At 44.6% G+C, this 21,133-nt stretch overlaps 1 protein-coding gene across 1 annotated transcript in view; it reads right to left on the bottom strand.

Moving 5' to 3' along the window:
- LOC310754217 (synaptotagmin-like protein 2) overlaps positions 1-9,152 on the bottom strand; it is a 58,051-nt gene extending 48,899 nt beyond the window's left edge. The window contains exon 1 of the mRNA XM_083595872.1: positions 8,786-9,152. The gene's annotated coding sequence lies outside the window, so the exon portion shown is untranslated. The remainder of the gene's footprint in view (positions 1-8,785) is intronic.
- Positions 9,153-21,133: the final 11,981 nt, after the last annotated feature.

Raw genomic sequence — 21,133 nt, 5'->3', positions numbered from 1 at the left:
AGCATGGAGAGAGCAAGAACACATCCCCTGATGGATCTGTCCATATGCTGGGCCTAAACGTCTGAGATAGGAAGCCTGGCTCTTTTTGTAGGTCCCGTGTATGATTTAGACCCCGGAATGATCATGCTTCCCCCAGGGCATCCTGGGAACATTGGTTGGTTATGGTCCTGAGAGTTGTTAGACCTACATTTCACAGAATGTTCAAGATTCTAAATCATGCAGGAAGTCTATGGTCACATCTGCACCCTATATATTTAAAGCACTCTTGCACCACTTTAACTGCCATGGTTTCCCATAAAGCATCCTGGGAACTGTAGTTTGTTAAGGATGTTGAGCGGTATTAGAGATACACCCTGCCAATTACCCTCAGAGATCTACAGTTTGGTTTAACAAACAGTCCTCCCTCCCTCTAGGAATTTGGATCTCTGTGAGGGGAATATGAGGTCTCCTAACAGCTTTCAACATCCTTGAACTACAGCCCCATTACTCTTAAAGTGGTATAATAGTGATTTAAATATAAGGTGGAAGTGTGGCCTATTCACACAGAGCAGGCATCTTTCTTCAGTCCTTCGGCTCCAGTGAATGGGCAGCAGGGGGGTGGGGGCCACAGAAAATGGGATGGCAAGGGAGGGACCCAGCAAGTACTGCTCCTCCTTCCTCCTCATGTGATTCTATTCTATTCTATAGATTTATTGCGGCCATTGGCCCATATCGAAAACAATACATCAAAATTTATCCATAAACAATACAATTTAAACAGTTCCAAGTTAAAACACCCATATAAAACCAATTTTACTTCAGTTAAGTAAACACTATACACAATAAGCTCCCTCTATGTAAACCGCAATTCAAATCCATCAGATTTTGGGGGGTATGCGTCTTAGTTCTGGCACTTATTGATGGTTCTTAAGTTTAGCTCTGTCAGAGTCATACAGTGATCCATTTCTCCTCTTTTGAAATAAAACATTAATCAGGTATCTAGCGACTGCAAGGGATCTACTTGTATCTTCGTCGTTTAATAAGTATATTATTTGGGCTTCCTGAGGTCTGTCAGAAATTCTCGATAAATATGGGGCCAGAAACTTGGACCGTGAAGCCGAATATAATGGACAACAGAAGATTATATGATATAACGATTCTATAGATCCACTTTTACAGTCACAGAGAAGTGAGATCTGTCCGTTGGAGAGTCTGTTACCCAACACGTTTGATGGGAAAACATTGAATCTAGCCTTTATAAAGGCATACCTGTGCATCACCACAGATAAGGTAGTTAAATAAGATGGAAGTTTCGTTGGTGGTGTTAAGCCAAGGTTTATCGGCGAACAGGTGCCACCACCTGTCGCAATATTAAATTGTAAATCCATCTCCTCTAATTTGCCTCACGTGATTCTAATTGCCGGAGGGGGGAATTAGTGGAAGGGGGTGATGTCAATGTACTTAAAAAATAGTAGCTGGTAGCTCTTGAGTTTCATACTCTCCCTCATTAATTTCTCTCCACTTCTGAGATGTGAAGGGCTACAGGTTAACTCTGCTTTAGCATCACCCACTCCCCATATTGAAGCAAAAGTTCTGAGCAGAGGTTAAAAAAACTTCTTATTTAATCTATTGCATCCTACCCAAGACAGGCCAAATTGTGAAAAACCAGTCGTGCACATCACCTCCAACCAAAGGTGAAAACGTCCATTATTGGCCAAAGTGAATGAGGTGTGCTTCAAACGCCTTAAAACTCCAGCTCAGTGTAGAAGGAATTGCTGAGCTGGCACACACTCACTGGAAAACAAAGAGAGCTGTGTGGTTTATCACAAAACAGCAGCTCTCCCACCTGTGTTTTTTCACCCCGAGGGTCAAGGCCTGACTCTGTCAATATCAAGAAATAATCTCACCCTTCAGAAATGCTCCCCTGAAAGCTTTTATTGTTTCAGTTATCCAGCTTCAAGGTGGAAGCAATGCAAAAGAAGAAAAAGAAGAAGAAGCAATTTGTTACTTCCAAGCTGTCAAGACTTCTTATTAGGTTACAACAGGTGGGACCTGCAATAAAATGTTCCAGCACATCCCCTCTTGTTTAATGGACGAAAGGTGGAAGGAGAGGGGTGCAGATGTGAAATGTTGATCACTTGGACTTTAGTGACTGGAATGTAGCCTACACTAGAAATTAAGAACTACATCCATTCCTCTGTCTACTTTTGCCCCCTGCCTCATCCAACACCAGCATGTGACAAACACACTCCTCTGAAGGTTCCTCACAAGGGACTTCATTCCTACACCATTTGCATGGATACAAAACGCTACTCAGAACCCATAATGACAGTGGAACATTAAGAGACTTAACTGGTGTAGTTTAAATATTTGGAAATAGTGTTGATTTTATAGGTGTAGCATGTTTAACCAGCCTAGGCCACCGGATGTAGCCTCTTCACTTTCCATATTGTTAGATGGAACAATGAGACACTGAACAGATCTCCAAGCTGTTGTCCTATGCAACACTGGAAACTGGAAAGTTCTATTTCTCGTGCCTCTGTTTTGCATACAAAACATACATTGGCTGGAATATGCAAATGATCTCCCTCAGTGGTTGAGTTACTGGAGATTAGAGAAGCCCTAGGTGCCTATGTGTAAGTTCCCGTTACCTGTGACCAGGAGACCAGCTCCTGGGAGCACCCACTGGAGTAGCACACCTGTAATGTATGTAAATCTGATGTAGATTTTCAATTTCGTTGTTCTGTATGGGACAATGACAATAAAGATTATTGTATCGTAAAGGTGCATGTCCTGCAACTGGAAGCGGGTGAACAGGCATGTATGTAACTTCACTAGCTCCACCTCTGAGCCACTCAGTGCTTCCACCTCACAGGTTCAAAGGAGCTGACCTTTGGCAAGCAAAAGAGAACAAGCTGCAACTGTAACTAGTGCTAAAAGTTATGGTTTGCATAGCATTAATCAAAGCCTTAAAAGGTTGCACAGGTGTAACAATCTGCAGTTGCTCAAGGTGAACAATCTGAAACAAGCCAGTTTATTCAACTGCACCAGCCGCACATCAGTCAGCATAATAGTGGTGCCTGCCAAATGGCAGCTTCCGTAAACTGTTGCCCCAATCTGTATCATCTCAACATGCTCCTTGAAAGACAAATGGCTCCATTTGGCATCACCTCCAAACATTTATTTGATTTCTCAGTTCAAGGGGACCTGTGCTTTACTCCCCAAGGTGTATTTACAGCAAGCTGACAATGGTCAGAATGGGCTTTTATTCACTCGTGTGACTTTATTGGAAGGTTACTCAAGATAATTTGCTGCTCGTTTGGTTGTGCTACAACCTTTCTGAGTTGCAGATAACACTATTGATTTATAGTGCAATCAAAAGTGAGGCAGCGACACAATGAGCACATTGTCCTTGCCAGGTGGAGAAAATTCATTATGTGCATGGAGAGTACATTTTCTCAAGAAGAAAATCATGAAATGAGCCCTGTAATGAACAACAGGAAAGTGAGAGAGGCTGGGGCTTAAACGGCACCTCGTTCAGATAAAGACGTCAAGCAAAGCTTGGGATAGCACAGTCAGTACAGGACGAGACACTTAGTCTCATGGTCGTGGGTTTGAAGCCCACATTGAGCAAAGGATTCCTGCATTGCAGAGGGTTGGACTAGATGACTCTCATGCTACCTTCCAACTCTACAATTCTACAATCCTACGAAAGCTTACTTTGTGCACACTTTGACTGATGCATTGCAAGTACTGAGCTGGGAGGGAGGACTAAACCAGGGATGGGGAGTGTGTGACTCTCCAGACCTTGCTGAGCTCCCAACATCCATCACAAAGTGCTCACTAGCCAAGCTGGTGGGGCTGATGGGAGTTGGAGCGCAACAACATCTGGAAGGGCACAGGTGCTCCATCTTATCATAGCCCTCCAAGCATACTGAAAAATCTTGGGAGCAGGGCTGTTAGCCTCCCGCAACTTTGGAATCTTCTATTTGAACTGTGACGCTCCACTTTCATCGAAGGAGCAAGGAAGGCAGAATCAAACAAACCTCACTGCAGAATCTTAACTCCTTTGACAACAAGAAGTACTTACGCCTGAATGCAGTGGGACTGATGGAATGCAAGACAGGACAGAGGGCAGGGCAGCTAAAAGCTAGGGGTAGGCAGAGCACACTTGACCCCCACACAGAATTTAAGTAGTGGTGATTAAGAGAGAGAGCAAGGTTAGAGGCTGGGAAGGAGAAGAAAAAGAGGTTATGTATGAGAAAAAGAAATGCACAAGAGGTTGGGTGGCAGGGAGAAGGAGAGTTAAGAGCAACAAACTCAAACAAACTCACATCCATATGAGGGCAGCACCTTTATAAGGCCAATGAAAATTGGCCAAAATATGTCACAAAATAGCTTGCAAGCTTTTGCGTTTCCCACAATCCTTCATCAGATTAGACTATAAACAAAGGTAGGAGTTCTGGAGAACTCCCAAGCTTGCACATTGTTTTATAGCATTTTGACTGGCCTAATAAAAGTATCACCCTAACATGGTTTGTTTGTTTGTTTGTTTGTTTCCTGTTTCTTATGAGCCAACACAGCTATCTTTACTTTTCTATATAACTTGGAAAAAAACCCATAGCAGCATATATAGAGTTCATGTGCAGTCTCCCATCCAGATCTTGACCAGACCAGGTGCCTTCAGACCAAGTCCACCCTCCTCCTTTTATCATTAGGCACGAAGCCTTCTCTTGCCTCCCTGTCTCAGAATAGATTTGAGAGGAAGCGCTTAGGAATGCATTCCGCGAGCAAAGCTTTTCATTCAGGAATGCCCTTTCTGAATGGAAGCTTTGCTGCTTGGTTTGTTCTGGTATTTCCCATCACATATCTATCCCAAAGGCACGATAACTATGTTCGTACTCCCCCAGCTATTTCAACATCAGATTTCAGGATGAAGAGACATAACTGTGTATTTCAGATGGAAACTCCCACCCTGAACATTTTTTGCTCCAGTTGTGGTTTTGATGAGATGGATTTTCAAGTAAGCACACTTAGGAAGACTAGAGATGTATTTTAATTTTCAGGTTCATGGTTCTGTTGTAATTTGTAACAGGTGAAAGTCCAAGTCATTTTGCTGCCTGAAACAGATTAGCAAGTGCTACCCAAAGTCAAGGGGAATGGTACATAAGAACATAGGCAGCTGCCTTATGCTTAGTCAGAACATGGGTCCTACCAGTCCTACCTGGAATCTGGAACCACCTGCATTGATGGATGGATGGGTTGATTATCCCACCTTTCCTCCAAGAAGCTCCAGATAGCATACATGGTTCCCCTCCCTATCCCTATTTTATCGTTACAACAACCTGAACAACTCCTGCAAGGGAGGTTGGCTAACACAGAGTTCAAACTGAGCTCAAATAGGCTTACAACATAAAAAAATGCGTAACTGCAACATAACAAAATAGTCATAAACAATAAATAAAACATCAACAAATACACAACCAAACTGAACAATTTCCACATAAATCACAAGATCTAAAATGAAGATATAACAACAAAACAGAAACTCCAACAAAAACACTCCAACCCCATTTTATGCTGGGAAATGTGTACTTGGAAGGACATTTCATGTGATCACTCCTATGATCAGTGTGTCTCTCTGTGTGTACATAATATTTGTTTGCATTTACTTGTTTATTATCTATGTTTCCTTCAGACCTTCGAGTATAAGATGACCCATACATTACATCATTATAATAATTTGAAAGTTTTATTTTTGGGGGGGAAATCCAAAATCTCTTTATTATGTTCAATCAAAATCGTCACAAAATAGTGTGCAATCTTTTCACTCCACCAGAACTCCTATTCGAGGTGAATGTTAAACAAGGAGGGTAGAGGGGGCAGAAAGGATAAGAAGGTGATTTGCCACTGAAACCAAAATGTCTGCCTTGGTCAATGTTTCAATTCTGTTGCATAGTCGTAAAAGGGGCACAGCTACAGAGGCAAAACTTATGGGGGTTAACCTGGCGTCCAAATTTTCCCCTACCCCTTACAGCTGCAGTAATAAAAGGTAAAGGGACCCCTGACCATTAGGTCCAGTCGTGACTGACTCTGGGGTTGCGGCGCTCATCTCGCTTTATTGGCCGAGGGAGCTGGCGTACAGCTTCCGGATCATGTGGCCAGCATGACTAAGCCGCTTCTGGTGAACCAGAGCAGCACACGGGAACGCCGTTTACCCTCCTGCCGGAGCAATACCTATTTATCTACTTGCACTCTGACATGCTTTAGAACTGCTAGGTTGGCAGGAGCAGGGACCGAGCAACGGGAGCTCACCCCGTCATGGGGATTCGAACTGCCGACCTTCTGATCAGCAAGTCCTAGGCTCTGTGGTTTAACCTTATCCTTAGCTGCAGTAATACTTATTCATTTATTCTCTACTCTTACATTCACATCCCATCTTTTCTCTACACTTCCCTCTCTCTCTCTCTCTCTCTATCTCTCTCTCTCTCTCTCTTTCTCCCCTTGTTACCCTCGCAACAACCCTGTGAGGTAGGTTAGGATGAGAGACAGTGACTGGCCTGAAGTTACCCAGTGGACCTAAAGTTACCCACTGGCCTAAAGTTACCCAGCGCTCGCTTCGGCAGCACATATACTAAAGTTACCCAGTGGGCTTCACTGGCTGAGTGGGGATTTGAACCCTGGTCTCCTGGCTCCTACTCCAGCACTCTAACCAGTACAGCACACTGGCTTGGTTCTGCATCCCTTCTGATTTGGCTGTGAGAACTAGTCCAATCCCAGCTCCCCCACTAGTAACCTGTACATATATGGTGGAAGCTCAGGCCAAAGGAGCCCATCTGGTCTAGCATCCCGTTCTCACAGAGACCAATGAGATGCCTCTGGGAAGTCCACAAGCAGGACCTGAGTGCCACAGTGTTCTCGCCACTTGTGATTTCCCAGCAACTAGTATTCAAAGGCATAATGCCTCCCTGGTATTCAGAGGCATACTAAGGTTTAAGAGCAGCTTAAGAGGGTGATTTTCATCAGGACTGTGACTGCAGGGGATAGGGTTAAACATTGCTCCCTGTGCTTTTTAGTCCTACTCCTGATCACTTCTCATTCCACAGCTATTCTTTAACTTCTAAAAAAATTAGACCCGTTAATTGTAGTCACACATGTAATGTCACATGTGCTACTTTAGTCTTTGCACATTTGCAATCAAGTGCTTGTCACATGCATAAGCGGTTGGATCATTCAAGGTATAGGCTTAAGAGCATATTAAGTCATATTTCCCTTGAGCAAACAAACCTGCAATGTATGATGACTGCATACACCTGGCATTGCCCGCATGACAATCACGCATTTGTCCCCAACCCAGAGTGGCAAGTTAAAAAGGAGGAGGATGTGTGAAGCAATCAAAGAAAGATAGGTCACACCTGAGCACTGCTAAAAGAAAGAAAATGCATCACCACCTGCCTCCCAAAAGGATAACGATCTGCATGAAGAGCTAAGAGCATATTTGTAACTAAGAACTGGTGCCTGGGGTTTTCTTTTTCCTCCTCCCTCCCACTCCCTTTCCCTTTTCTTCTGTGTCTTTCAAACTGTAAGTTTGAGTGGGACTTTCTTATTACTGTATTCTTAAGAATAAGTTGCTCTGGGAGCCCCCACTTTTTTGCTGAAGGGGGATAAAAATGCTGTTCATATGCCAATTTTTTAATACATGCAAATTTTGAAGTAATAATACTAGTCATTTGAACACCCAGGATCTCACCATTCTGCTGCCCAGGTGATCCCTGGTGATGGGCAACTTCAAGACTCTCCTTTTTAGAGGTTCTTTTTGAGGGAGAGGGGCGCTCCCATGCAAGTGAGTATAGTGGGATGGGTGCTCATCCTCATGCATACATTTTTTTTCTTTGCAACAACTACACAAAGTCCTTGGGGTGAAAATGACAGACTGTATTGCACCCAGCTCCCACCCACCCCTTTAATCCAAATTTACATTTTCTGGGAAATTTTTGATAAGACATGTTGCCAACAAGCCATTTGCAATAGCTGAATGAAACTTCACAATATGCACACTTTCAAGACTGAATCTCGCTTGAAAATAGTAACATTTATATATACCTGAAAATTCAGGTTGCCTAATTATAGCTGACCGGGTGCCTATTGCACAACAAACCCAGTCCATCGCAAAAATTAAAATAAATACATCACTGTTTGCATTAAAGAAAACGATGTTGTATAAGAACTGCTTTAGGCAACATGGTCTAGCCCCCGCAGCAGACAAACCAGGATGAAAATGTGCAATAAATAAACGGAACGTCAGGAGAAAACGGGGAGGAAGTCCGCTTGAACTTTAAAACCGGGTCTGGACCCGGCTGCCCTTCAAACACAGGACTGTCTCTGTAAAGTGGGGCACATGGTCCCGAATGGAAGAAAATGAGAGCCAATAGAACGGTGAAGAGTTTTGCGACTATGACTTTGGAGGAGGGAAACCAGAGTTCGAATCCCTCACTCAGCCATGAAGCCTGCTGCGTGACCTCGAGCCACTCACTGCCTCTCTCAGCCTAACCTACCTCACAGGGTTGCTGTGAGGATAAAATGAGAAGGAGCAGAACCAGGCGCAGCAGTTCGCGCTCATTGGAGGAGGAGGTGGGCTATAAATGCAATAAACAAGAGAAAGAAGTGGGGGCGGGGAGAGGAGGACAGAAGCAAGCTGGCAAATGCACCCCTGCTGGGCAAGGCGAGCGGGCTAGAAAGTTACCCGGCAAGTTTCGCCCGTGCCAGGCTGAACTAAGCTGGGCGCTCCCTTTCGCTGCTCCCTTACCTGGGCAGCTGCTGCTGCTACCGTCGCCGGCCAGAGCTTCCCGATGCCGGGGAGGCAGCAGCTCGGTGGGTTGAATCAGCAGCAGGAGCGGACGCGCGCTCCCAAGTGCGCAAGAACACCCCTGGCGCTTGCCGCCGGCGACCAGCCTTCTTGGCAAAAGCGCAGCCGCTTCTGCGCCTCTCGCCCTCTGCGCTTCTCCGCTCCTCCTCCTCCCAACACAGCCAGACCTAGCAGCCCGGCTGCAGAGGCGTGAAAACCCGGCCTGGATTCCAGCACCCAGACCTTTGGCCAGAACTCTATGCCTCTTTGTGTGTGTGTGTGTGTGTCGAGCGCGCCCAAGAAATGAGCAACAGGCGGAAAAACCTGGGCTGGGCGCAGGGGACAGCACAAGCGGCACTCCCGCTAAGGTGGGCTGGCCGGTCTGTGCAAACAAACATTGCAACATTGAAGGCAAAGGGAAAAGCCCCGCTTCCATCTTTGGCTGTCTGGAGAATGGGCAGCGTTGCACACACTAAACTGGATGTCGAGGATAAATAACTAAAGGGATAGTGCTGGGGGGAAAGGTGATGGTGCCCCTTCCCCACCCACCCTTGTCGGTATGGATCACTTGTGAGGCTTGGGTTGCAATGTTTTCAGTTTGCTGAATCATAGAATTGCAGAGTTGGAAAGGATCCTGAGGGTCATGTAGTCCAACCCCTTGCAGTGCAGGAAACTCAACTAAAACATCTGTGACAGATGGTCATCCAACCTCTGCTTAAAAACTTTCCTTAGGCAGACCATTCTACTGTCAAACAGCTCTTACTGTCAAAAAGTTCCTCCTAATGTTTAATTGGAATCTCATTTCCTTTAAGGGACGCAGGTGGCACTGTGGGTTAAACCACAAAGCCTAGGACTTGCCAATCAGAAGGTCGGCAGTTCGAATCCCCGCAATGGGGTGAGCTCCCGTTGCTTGGTCCCTGCTCCTGCCAACCCAGCAGTTCGAAAGCTCGTCAAAGTGCAAGTAGATAAATAGGTACCGCTCCGGCGGGAAGGTAAACAGCATTTCCGTGGCTGCTCTGGTTCGCCAGAAGCGGCTTAGTCATGCTGGCCACATGACCCGGAAGCTGTACGCCGGCTCCCTCGGCCAGTAAAGCAAGATGAGCGCCGCAACCCCAGAGTCGGCCACAACTGGGCCTAATGGTCAGGGGTCCCTTTACCTTTACCTTTACATTTCCTTTAACTTTAAGCCATTGGTTTGAGTCCTACCCCCCAAAGCAGGAGAAAACAAGCCTGCTCCATCTTCCACGTGACTGCCCTGTAGATATTTGAAGATGACTACCGCATCTCCTGTCAGTTTCCTCTTTTCCAGGCTGAACACACCTAAGTGCCTCCTAAGGCTTGGTTTCCAGACCCTTAATCATCTTGGTTGCCCTTCTCTCCACACATTCCAGCTAGTCAATATCCTTCTTAAACTGTGGTGCCCAGAACTGGATGCAGTACTCCAGGTGATATCATAATGATTTGTATTTTTGTTTGCTATTTTATTATATTATTAGTTTCATAAAATTTATACACTGCTTGGGGGTGGGAGCTCAGCTTCATAGTTATGCTTTTTGGAGGGAGTTTCACTATCCCACTATTGCTTAAGGAAGGGAGATAATTGTTTTCCCCAAATAAGTGGGGGGCATCCCTCCCCCACTCTTTTCAAGACACTTCTATTTTTTCTTGTTCCCCTCACTTTTTTGCATTTCCTCAATTTCCTTCTCTTTCCTTCTTTGCCATTTTTCCTACCTTCTTATTTCTACTGGTTAATTCTTATTTTCTCTTCCCTCTTTCATGTTTTTTCTTTTGGTTACAAATAGTATGTGGTGGGTGGGCAGTGTGCTGTCTGGTCCCCACCCACCCCCCGCCAGGACACCAGGAGTGTAGTTAGGTAATTTCAACCCTGCTAGCTTCAACATCTCTCTTCATTTCTGTATCGTTTCGTGGTCTCTTACAGTATAAAGGTAAAGGTAAAGGTACCCCTGACAATTAGGTCCAGTCACAGACCACTTTGGGGTTGTGCGCTCATCTCACTCTATAGGCTGAGGGAGCCGGTGTTTGTCTGCAGACAGCTTCCGGGTCATGTGGCCAGCATGACAAAGCTGCTTCTGGCGAACCAGAGCTGCGCACGGAAACACCGTTTACCTTCCTGCCGGAGTGGTATCTATTTATCTACTTGCACTTTGATGGTCTTTCGAACTGCTTGGAGGGCAGGAGCTGGGACCGAGCAACAGCTTCCGATCGGCAAGCCCTAGGCTCTGTGGTTTAGACCACAGCGCCCTCTTACAGTATATCGATTATTAAATATTACATTATATTACAGGCTCAAGCCCTCTACTGTATATATGTCAGATATCCTGCTTGAGTTCTATGCGGGCAACAGCAATACAGTGGTACCTCAGGTTACATATGCTTCAGGTTACATACGTTTCAGGTTACAGACTCCGCTAACCCAGAAATAGTACCTCAGGTTAAGAACTTTGCTTCAGGATGAGAACAGAAATCGTGCAGTGGTGGTGCAGCGGCAGCAGGAGGCCCCATTAGCTAAAGTGGTGCTTCAGGTTAAGAACAGTTTCAGGTTAAGAACAGACCTCCAGAACGAATTAAGTTCTTTTTTTTTAAAAAGATATTTATTGAAGTTTTACAAACATAAGTTTACAAAATGAAAAAAGGTCATATAAAAAGAAAAAAATACAAAAAAGAGAACATAGAAAAATACATGAAAAAGAAAAAAGAGGGATAAAAATACAAAATACAAAAGACAAATAGTTAACAAAGAATTAAAAACAAATCCGTTTTTTGTAACTTTGAACTCATTAGCTTATTTCCTTGGCCTCTTCACACCTCCCCTTTTTGTATTCCCATTTAAATAATCAAATCAGCAAATCCTTACCCTCTTTCGTTTATCTTAACTCTGTATCTTAACATATTATAACTATATTTTCATCCATTATCAATTCATTTTTGCATATTCTTATTAACTTTGTTGCTAATGCCACTTATTTTCAATCCAACATCATTTTAACATTCATTAATTTTACAGTATTTCTGAAGATAGTCTTTAAATTTCTTCCAGTCTTCTTCCACCAACTCTTCTCCCAGGTCTTGGATTCTGCCAGTCATTTCCGCCAATTCCATATATTCCGTCACCTAGAACGAATTAAGTTCTTAATCCAAGGTACCACTGTAGATAGATATAGGTACATACATACGCTTCAGGTTAGATAGATATAGGTACATAGATAGATATAGGTAGATAGATACAGGTACATACATACGCTCGGGTTACATACGCTTCAGGTTACAGACTCCGCTAACCCAGAAATATTACCTTGGGTTGAGAAATTTGCTTCAGGATGAGAACAGAAATCGTGCAGCGGCGGCGTGGCAGCAGCAGGAGGCCCCATTAGCTAAAGTGGTGCTTCAGGTTAAGAACAGTTTCAGGTTAAGAACAGACCTCCAGAACGAATTAAGTTCTTAACCCGAGGTACCACTGTAGTAAAGAGGAGGAAGCTGACGGGCAGTGATGCCACCCCCAGGACTGGTTGAAGGTAAATAAGGAGGTAGGCAGGTGAGGGCTGGCTAAGGGCAGACTGAAGTTGGTGGGGCAGTGCCCCATTTGTCCTAATGGAGCAGCCTGCATGTAGGATATGTTTCACTGAAAGGCAAAAATGCCATGTTTTACTACTGTTTAAAAACCCCATGCTCGTGTTAAGTAGGGATCTAGTGCTCTCTAGTGGTAGGAAGGAAGCACCACTGCTGTTACTAACTTCTGAGCTGTCTTTCAAGAGTGGGTAACATTTGGACTTGTCAGTGGGATCTACTTTGTTTTCCCCTGAAATGCTGACACCCACAAAGTGAAGCCAGGTGAATGAATGAATGAATGAACTTTATTACGGTCTCAGACCAGGTTTAAAAAGCATATAGATAAAATAGCAGTTAGGATTTTTTAAACCGATAAGGCATAGGATAAAACATCTGGATAAAATACAGGATTAGACACGGATAGTGGATGGATAAAAAACTGATAACTAAAACAAATAAGAACTAAAAACAAACAAGGACACGCAGTTAAAACAACTGTGAGAGCAAAAGAACTAAAAGATTCTCAGTTAAAACAACTATAAGAGCCTGCAGAGTAAAAGCCTCTTAAATAGAGGACACTCACAACATTAAAAACTGCTGTGCAGATATGGTTAAAACAGACAATTAAAACAATGTACAACACTAAATTTAGCAGCAATGTACAACTATAAGCTGACTCAGAGAGTTGACTCAGAATCATCCATGAAGCCGTGTTTGGGACTTTTCATGCCAGACTATTTTGAGATGGGCGATGGTCTGCGCCTACAGATCTGTACACAGAATCTGGCGACCGTCCATGTCATCTTCTGATCTTTGCCTAGCAGCAAAAGGTCAAATTTTTGCTTTTGTGGGAGGTCGGCGAGCCTCACCAGTAGGGGAGCAAAGATCTTACTACGTGCCTCTTCATAAAAGGGGCATCTAAAGAACAAGTGTTCTGGGCTTCCTATCTCTCCCAATGGACAGGTGCATAGTCTCTGGGCATACGGGACCCTTCTAAATGCTCCATCCAGGACCGGCGAGGGAAGAGCCAAACTTCTGGCAAGTATAAAGGCCCTTCTTGCATCCCTAGATACGAGAAAGAAGAGATATACTGCTGGTGTGGCTATATATCTCTCGATTTCTCCAATTCTATAGTCGGGGCACCTTGCACAGTCCTGCTGTCTCTCGGTGTCTAATATTCTTTGCCTGACCGTAGCTTTTGCCTGGTCCAAGCCCAGACTTAGAAGGGCTTGAGGGGCAAAACCCAATTTTCGGAGGGTGTTCAGAACTGCAGTCTGCCAGCCCGACTGGAATTGGTCACAGAGGATCAATGGGGCTCTCCCTCGGGGGAGCAGGTTCAATGTCAGCCATTTGTAAATTGATGTTAGGCAGATGCTAGCCTCCACTCTCATCATCCCCGTTTCCAATCTAACCCATGTCTTAGAGACACATCTGGGGACTTGGAGGAGAGCTCTAAGAAATCTAGATTGAACTCTCTCAAGTGGGGAGAAAGCAGAGGAAGGTGGGCCCAAACAGGAACCATAGAGGAGTTGTGCCAAAGTTTTGGCCTTGTATAGTTTTAGAGCTGCGGGGACAAAGAAGCCCCCTTGTGCTCTGAAGAATTTGAGGATACAATTTGCGGTTTTTTCCGCTGAACTCCCGATGGAGTTTATGTGTAGTTTGTTGGTTCCTGAGGCCTGTACCACCATTCCTAGATACTTGTAGTTTGTGAATTGTTCTAATTTATGGCCTTGGAGTTCCCAGCTTCTAAGCTTTGGTTTTTTTCCAAAAGCAAGTATCTTGGTCTTTTGATAGTTGATTTTGAGGCATTCAGATTCACAGTATGTTGCGAGCTTTCTTAGTGCTCTTTTGAGTCCAATGGGGGTTCTGGATAGAATTACCGCATCATCGGCATATAGCAGGACCGAAATATGCCGATTTGCAAGCTTCGGCGGGTGGAGCTCTGAGTCATTGAGTGCAGATACTAAGTTATTTAGATAGAAATTAAATAGTGGAGGGGCCAATAGGCACCCTTGCCTGACTCCTTTGAAGGTTTTAATAGGGTCTGTTAGGTGTCCTAGGCGACTGCACCTGACTCTAAGAGCCGTGTTTGCATGCAGTGCCTGAATTAAGAGCAGGAGCCTTCTATCTATATTGGTCTCCTGTAGTCTGTCCCAGAGTCTGGTTCTGGAGACTGTATCAAAGGCTGCCTTTAGGTCAACGAAGGCAGCGTATAGTGAGGCCTGGCCTCCTGATTTGTATTTGTCGATGAGATGTTGTACCGTTAGGCAGTGATCTGTCGTGGACCTTCCGGGTCTGAAGCCCGCTTGTTCTATTGCCAGAATATCTTCATTCTCTAGTCATTCTGTAAACTTGTTAAGGAGGTGCTTTGAGTAGAGTTTACTAATCACACTTAATAAGCTAATCGGCCTATAATTCGCTGGGTCCCCTCTGTTGCCCTTTTTATAGATTGGGACTATTATGGCTGTTCCCCATTCCCTTGGGATGCGGCCAGTGTCATCTATGTAGGTGAAGAGGGTGGCTAAGAAAGGTGCCCACCAATCCGCCTGTGCTTTTATTATTTCTGGCGCAATGCTGTCTGAGCCTGGGGCTTTGGCCGTTTTCAGTTGGTTTATATATGATTTCACTTCGGTTACTGAAACAGGCGGCCATTTAGCCAGTTGTTCTATATTATAATTCCGTAGTGGAGGTTCAGCGTCCTCGTACAAAGATTGGAAGAATGAGACCCACAGGCTAGGGGAAATTTGTGAGGTTAAGGGGGAAATAGCTTTATGGGTGCCAGAAGTTACCAGTTTCCAGAATAGTGTCTGATCTTTTGCTTTTGCTGCACTAATTAGTTCTATCCAACATTTTCTGGTATAGGCATTCTTTTGGTGGCGTATTAGGTCTTTATACTCTTTTTTTAGGGCACGGACGGCAAGATAGGCTTGGTGTCTGACAGAGTTTTCGGCTGTCAGGGCAGCTTTGTAAGCATTTTGCAGGGCTTTCTTTGCCTCAAAGCAAGTGTGATCAAACCAGGGTTTGTTTGATGTTATTGGTTTAGATGGCCTTTTTTCTGTGGTATTAAAAAGATGGGGTTTTAATTGTTGGAGCAGGCTCTCATACTTGGAAACTGGGTCCTCAGGCCTAGGATTATTTCCAAAGCCAGTTAAAATTGTACGGAGTTTTTCAGAGGTTAGAATCTTCTTCAGTTTGGAGTCAAGTGCAGGGGTCCATTTGACTCGGCAACCAAGTCCCTCTAATGCGGTGATCTCTACAGGGTATACTGTTCTCAGGAAGGGTGACTCGTTTAACGGACACACCTGGAGGTGCAAAGGGAAATGGTCCCCCTCTATGAATGGGAGCACTTTTAAATTCACTATTTTTGTTAGTAATTCACTGTCCACCAACATATAATCAATTGTGCTGGATCTTACCCCAGACATGAGTGTATATTCCCCGGGGATGTCGCCCATGGTGTGACCATTTAGGATATGAAGACTTAGCTGCCTAGAGAATTTAAGGAGGCAGGCTCCAGCAAAATTTGAATGCTGATCCTTTGACTGCCTTGGTAGTTGTAAGGCCTCCGGGCCAAAGTCGTCAAGGTACCCTATTTTTTGCCTGTATTTAGTTTCTAAACTGGGGTCGTCAGGACCTAGCCTTGCGTTTAGGTTGCCTACCAGCAGGACCTTTGCTCCCGGATAGTCTGTTAGCAGTAACCTGACATAAGAGTCCAGTCTATTCCAGATGTCTGCAGTTTCCCCAGGATATGAGTAGGGCCATTGCTAGGTGCTCTAGAGGGGACAGTTCCTTACAGGTGGCATTTAGGCAGAGTGAAATTAGGATGCATAACCCCCCCTTGAGCCTCCCTGGTCCTCTGCCTGCAACTGCTCTCACTGCATATGTGTAGTATCCTTCCAGTGATGGATTTTTGGCCGCCCACGTCTCCTGGAGAGCGATGATATTAAAGTTTTGACGGTAGAAGGGAATGTCTGTAGAATGGGAGAGGCATCTGGACCAGCTGGCAACATTCCAGGAGATGATGTTTAGGGCAGTAGTTGATTCTCCTTTGGGTTTGGCTTGATTGAGCCGCGACGCGGAGGAATGGGGGAGCCTTTTGAGGGAAAGGCTAATTTGGGGGTATTAATTTGTCTGTCCAGGCAGTCACCCGCTAAGACCTTATTTCATTCCTCTGCATGAATAGCTTCTAGGATTCCCCGGCAGTCCATGAAGATTGGGCCAATTCCCGGCGCTGGCACCACTAGTTCGATTTGTTGCAATTTGGACTGGGCTGTTGGTGGGGGTGTAGGAGAGCCCGTTTCTTCTGGAGCCAGATATTGACAAGTTGTCCATTCCTCGTTAGTTAAAGGCTTTGATTTACAATTGATGTAATTAAATTCCAAGGGAGGAGGCGGGGCTAGAGGTGGAAGGGAGTTCCTTATGATCGATAGTCTTTCAATTAGTGCAACCTGGGAAAGTAGAAGCCAGGCGGAAAATGCTGTCTCTTGAGTGCATGCTTAGCCCAGCAGTTTATTTTCAGTGCCCAAACTGAAACTCACTCTCTCACTCCTTTCAACCACATATCTTTTACTGCTTCCCCTAAACTTTTTTTTTTTAATCTCAGCGGCCTAATTTAGCATGTGAAGGCAGGAGGAAGAAGAGTGACAATTGTTGTCAGTATTGGAAAACCACTGGGAGGTGGAAAGCCACACAATTTTCAAGGAGATACAGGTGAAACTCAGAAAATTAGAATATTGTGGAAAAGTTCATTTATTTCAGTAATTCAGCTTAAAAGGTGAAACTAATATATGAGATAGACTCATGACATACAAAGCGAGATATGTCAAGCCTTTACTTGTTATAATTGTGATGATTATGGGGTACAGCTGATGAAAACCCCAAATTAACAATATCAGAAAATTATAATATTGTGAAAAGGTGCAGTAGCTATTCAATCGATAACACCTGCAATGGGTTCAGTAGGAAGCACAATCATGGGGAAGGCTGCTGACCTGACAGTTGTGCAGAAAGCCATCATTGAGACCTTCCATAAGGAGGGAAAGCCTCAAACGGTAATTGCAGAAGAAGTTGGATGTTCCCAAAGTGCTGTATCGAAGCACATTAACGGAAAGTTATGCGGAAGGGAAAAGTGTGGAAGAAAAAGGTGCACAAGCAGCAGGGATGACCGCAGCCTGGAGAGGATTGTCAGGAAAAGACCATTCAAATGTGTTGGGGACTTTCACAAGGAGTGGACTGAGGCTGGAGTTGGTGCATCAAGAGCCACCACACACAGACGGATCCTGGAGATGGGCTTCAAATGTTGTATTCCTCTTGTCAAGCTGCTCCTGAACAAGAAACGTCAGAAGCATCTAGCCTGGGGTAAAGAAAAAAAAGAACTGGTTTGTTGCTCAGTGGTCCCAAGTCCTTTTTTCTGATGAGAGCAGCTTTTGCATCTCATTTGGAAACCAAGGACCCAGAGTCTGGAGGAAGAATGGAGAGGCACACAATGCCAGATGCTTGAAGTCCAGTGTGAAGTGTTGATTTGGGGAGCCATGCCATCAGCTGGTGTTGGTCCACTGTGCTTCATTAAGTCCAGGGTCAACACAGCCGTCTACCAGGAGATTTTGGAGCACTTCATGCTTCCTTCTGCAGATGAGCTTTATGGGGATGCTGACTTCATTTTCCAGCAGGACTTGGCACCTGCCCACACTGCCAAAAGTACCAAAACCTGGTTCAATGCCCATGGGATTACTATGCTTGATTGGCCAGCAAAATCGCCTGACCTGAACCCCATAGAGAATCTCTGGGGCATTGCCAAGACAAAGATGAGAGACATGAGATCGAACAATGCGGAAGAGTTAAGGCTGCTATTGAAGCATCCCGGTCTTCCATAACACCTCAGCAGTGCCACAGGCTGATCGCATCCATGCCATGCCGCATTGAGGCAGTAATTGATGCAAAAGGGGCCCAAACCAAGTACTGAGTACATATGCATGCTTCTACTTCTCAGAGGTCCAATATTGCTCTATTTGCAATCCTTGTTTTGCTGATTTCATTTAATATTCTAATTTTCTGAGATTGTTAATTTGGGGTTTTCATCAGCTGTACGCCATAATATCACAATTATAACAAATAAAGGCTTGACATATCTCGCTTTGCATGTCATGAGTCTATCTCATATATTAGTTTCACCTTTTAAGCTGAATTACTGAAATAAATGAAATTTCCAGGATATTCTAATTTTCCGAGTTTCACCTGTATACCAGTACATCCTAAACTAGAATGCTGATTAGAATGTTGGTCTGCGAGACCAGGGTTCAAGTTTCAGCTCAGCCATGAAGCTCCTTGAGTGAGCTTGGATCAATTGCTGTCTCTCAGCCTAACCTGCGTCACAAGGGTTGTGGTGAGGAAACAATTGGGAGAGGGGGAGAACCTCCTTAGAGGAAAGGTGGGATGTAAATATAATAATGATAATAATACAGTACTGTAAATACCTTCAGCCCACCATTGTTTTATGAGGCAAAATACATTATTTAGGAGATGTTATGATAGGATATGGGATGCGGGTGGCACTGTGGGTTAAACCACAGAGCCTAGGACTTGCCGATCAGAAGGTTGGCGGTTCGAATCCCCGTGACGGGGTGAGCTCCCATTGCTTGATCCCTGCTCCTGCCAACCTAGCAGTTTGAAAGCACCTCAAAGTGCAAGTAGATAAATAGGTACCGCTCTGGCTGGAAGGTAAACGGTGTTTCCGTGCGCTGCTCTGGTTCGCCAGAAGCAGCTTAGTCATGCTGGCCACATGACCCGGAAGCTGTACACCGGCTCCCTCGGCCAATAAAGCGAGATGAGCGCCGCAACCCCAGAGTCGGTCACGACTGGACCTAATGGTCAGGGGTCCCTTTACATTTACCTTTATGATAGGATAGGTGGCGCTGTGGGTTAAACCACAGAGCCTAGGACTTGCCGATCAGAAGGTTGGCCCCAGAGTCGGTCACGACTGGACCTCATGGTCAGGGATCCCTTTACCTTTACCTTTATGATAGGATATCCTACATATTTACTGAAATATATTTTGGATCCTATTGTTCTAGGACCAATCAGACTGCTGCAGTTTGGATCCTATTCAACTCAGTACATAACATTTACTTTTACAGTATTTGAAAGCATGTCCCTCCTTTCCTCAGCTGGATCAGGGCATGGAAGCTGATAATGTTTGACTCTTTCTCTTGCACCATTTTCTTGATCTAAATCACTAATGCAAGATCTTGTGACAGCTCCCCTCTGAGGGCAGGCATGACTGGGGCGCCATCAAAAGGAAGGTTTTTAAATGTTAATGTCATGTCTTGCACTGCCAACAGAGCTTTCTCAGAGGACGGGGACAAAACTAGGATTATTTAGCTCTGTCTATCATTTCGTCTGACTCTGTCTATTGTTGGAGCTTCTCAGCCCTCGGTCCTACCAGTCCTAATGGACCAAACAGCTGGATGACAAATCAAGGCATCAGTCCTAAACTTTTACCTAGGAGTAAGACCCTTTTCCTTTTGGGGAGATGTGTACAGGATCACAAAACAAATTGCATTAGTACCTGACCATGTTGAAACCTACACATTAAATTTGCTTTAAAAATTCAGACAAATAACAATTTTTTAAAAAATCGATATGTTTGGAGTATTGAACTTTCCGCCTGCATACATCAATAGATATGACACATGCTTTATAGTTGAATACTGTGAAGATTAGTTTTCTGATTTCCTCGCCTGAAGGGTGGTATAGAAATTTAATTGTTTAAAAAGTTTGTAATGGCAGTTCAAGCTACGTGCTCCTCTTCATTTTTTTCCTATATCTATGGGTTTAAGGGCTCAACGTAAAGGAACTAGCCTCGGAAGTCGCCTTTACGCATGTTCAGTTCGGTCCTTCCTCCCTCCCTCCCTCTCCGGGGTCACTCGCGCATGTTCTGTTATGAGCGCTTGGAAAGAGCGGGGAACTGGGAACAGAGGGGTGGGGGGCGGGAATCATAGCTGTCAACTTTCAGATTTGAAAATAAGGGATCAGCAGCCTCGCCTGTCCCGGGGACAGTCTACGGCATATCTAACAATCCGGGATAGCAGCGGGAAGCAGCGGGAAACGGCGCTGGAATAAGGGAATTTCCCGCAAAAAAAGGGGAAGGTTGACAGCTATGGGGGGAAATACAAATCTTCTTCGTGAACATTAGTAATTAATTAATCAGTTTGGTGTTTATGCTAATCGTCAGTATGATAACATCATCATAAGTGTCGGAAGTTTAAAACTAAGGGAGGAAAGCAACGAGCATGAGTTAAGACTGTCTGGATAAGGATCGGTATGCATGTAAGGCGATGGTGTAGCCATGATTTGAAGATTCTTTATTAACTTCCCCCTCCCTTGCAAACGTCCACTTTTTAAATTGCTAATAGGAAAAAAACCCCAACCACCTCTCAACAGATTATCTATTGTTGCTTTAGCACCTAAACGCGCTGTAAATGTATAAAAGATAAAGGCAGTCATCATAACAGACAAGAGGAACGTTGGAAGCAACACCTTCTGACTACTAGTATTTATTGTCTTTATAATATACATTACATACATATATGTGCTGTATGAAATCAAAAGACCGGACTGTTCACAAAGAAAAAACAGCTGGTGAAATTCAAATATGGAAATAGGAAGTTTGTGTATGTGTTTTTTGGGGGGTGGGCGAGGGCTGTGGCTAAGCGCTACAGCATCAACAGCACATCCCTTGCGGGT

The sequence above is a fragment of the Podarcis filfolensis genome, assembly GCF_964270895.1.
Source record: "Podarcis filfolensis genome assembly, chromosome: Z".
Taxonomy (NCBI): Eukaryota; Metazoa; Chordata; class Lepidosauria; order Squamata; family Lacertidae; genus Podarcis; species Podarcis filfolensis.
This window is presented reverse-complemented; position numbering and strand designations above follow the sequence as displayed.